At 66.7% G+C, this 2,037-nt stretch overlaps 1 pseudogene; it reads left to right on the top strand.

Annotated features, from left to right (window-relative positions):
* Positions 1-667: 667 nt before the first annotated feature.
* Positions 668-1,489, top strand: LOC125911427 (protein shisa-9-like; annotated as a pseudogene).
* Positions 1,490-2,037: the final 548 nt, after the last annotated feature.

Genomic DNA, 2,037 nt, shown 5'->3' with positions numbered 1-2,037 from the left:
CCTCCCCGCCCGCTAGCGTAGCTCAGCTCCGCACGCCCCCCAATTCGCTCCCGCTACCCTCCCGAGCCACCTCTTCCGCGCCCCCGCCCCTCTGGAGCTCGCGACCTTTCAACCCCCTCCCCCCTTTCCCTCGTCCCCCTCCCCCTTTCCTCCTGCCTTCCCTTCATCCCACAAGCGTTGCTTGGCTCTCTCCAGGGCACTTGGCGAGCTGGAGAGGTGAGAGGGATAGGGATCCTCAGAGCGGGCGCAGAGCGGCTAGTCCGGAGCCTCCCGCCTAGGCGAGGCGCTGACAGATCGACTCTCCGCTGCTCTCCGCCCCCCACCCCGCCCCGCCTCTCCCCGCCTCTTCCCGCCTCTCCCCGTAGCCCGCCGGACCCACACCCAGCCCTTGTCCCTACTCATCCTCCCCGCGCCCGGCTGGGCGCGCTCCTCCCCGCCCGGCCCCTCCCCCTCGGCGCGCAACGCGCGGCGGGCGGGAGGCGAACGCTGGCTCAGCCCAGTGCAGTGACCGCCCACCGCTGAGCGGCCCGCGCAGCTCCCTGCCTGTCCGGCCCGCGGCGGCTCGAAGCCCCCGGCAGCAGCCTCGGCAGCTTCGGCCGCACCTCAAGAGGCGGCTGCAGCGGCTATGACGGCGGCCGAGCGACCGAGCCCAGGCTGGGAGACATGATTTCGTCGCGTCCCACGGCTTCTCCTCGGCTGCTTCCTCCCCGAGCTGTGCACCCGCGTGTGCCCGGTGCAGGAGCGAGCGGGGCACGGGCAGCTGGCGCAGCTGGAGGCGTGGTAGTACTGGCGGAGGGGGGGACAGCTGCTCCGGGGCCACCTCGGGAGAGGCCGGCGAGGACCCGGGGGTCTCGGACAAGCCACCTACCAGAGCGTCCACGCCGGACTTCTACCGGGGCTACTTCGATGTCATGGGGCAGTGGGACCAGAGGTTCACTCGGGCGACTTCATCTTCTGCTGCGGGACTTGTGACTTCCGGTTCTGCTGTACATTTAAGAAGCGGCGACTGAGCCAGAGCACCTGCACCAACTACGACACTCCGCTGTGGCTCAACACCCGCAAGGCCCCGCGCGCAAGGACGACTCCCCACACCACCCCACGAAGGACAAGACCACCCTGATCCTTTACATCATCTGCGGGTGGGACGTCATGGTGCTTGTCGGCATCTTCACCAAGCGGGGGCTGTAGAAAGCGCACCGGCTGCAAAGGGAGCACGTGTCCAGGTGGGCTGCAACCCCTCCCCCCCCCCCCTCCAGGCGCCGCTCTCCCTCCTCTTCCCTCTCCACCTTTGCCTGCGCAATGGCGCTTCCTCCACCCCCCGTATCTCCGCTGGAGGAGGTCGCCCAGGAAGCCAACTTGGGCTCCCAGCTCGGAGAGGGGGCGCTGGGCTCCGCACAGGTGTGGACTGGAGCGCTTGTGTGTATGTGGGGGTGGTCTCTGCCCTCCTCCTTCACCCTCTCGCCGCCCCCTCCCGCCTAGGATTGAAGCGGATCTGAGACACACACACAGCCCGGAAGCCCACGGCCCGGAGTCTTGGGTTTTGGCGAAGGGTCGACCCCTCGTATTCCAGTTGCTAGGTTCTAGGTAAACAGGGCAGGTGGGCCCAAAGGGAAGGGCGGCCTGTGTAAGGGAGGGAAGGAGTGTGTGCCGCCTGCAACTCGTAAGGCTCGCGAAGAAGAGGCGAGGGAGGTAGAGAGAGAGAGAGAGAGGGGAGGGCGAGAACAAAAGCCTTGCCTGGAGCGGCCGCCTCTCTCTCCCTGAGCTGCCAGGTCCCTGGAATTGGGACCTTGGTTGCCTTCCTGTCTTTCCTGACTCCTCCCTGCTTTCCGCTGGCGCCACTTCTCCCTGCTGGGGGTCAGGGCCTCCACCTCGCCCCTTGCAGGGTTGGCCCGGACTCCATGGGCGGGAGCCCCCCTGATTCCTCAACTTTCCAGTTTGCTTTATTCATTATGCAAGTCCCAGCGGGAGCGAGTTGCAGCAGATGGGAGAAGGTGAAAGGAACAGCTTTGAATCCAAATGACAGCCCTGCCTTAGTTT

The sequence above is a fragment of the Panthera uncia genome (assembly GCF_023721935.1).
Source record: "Panthera uncia isolate 11264 chromosome C1 unlocalized genomic scaffold, Puncia_PCG_1.0 HiC_scaffold_3, whole genome shotgun sequence".
NCBI lineage: Eukaryota > Metazoa > Chordata > Mammalia > Carnivora > Felidae > Panthera > Panthera uncia.
The sequence above is the reverse complement of the archived record's forward strand: the minus strand, read 5'-3'. Positions and strand labels throughout refer to the sequence as shown.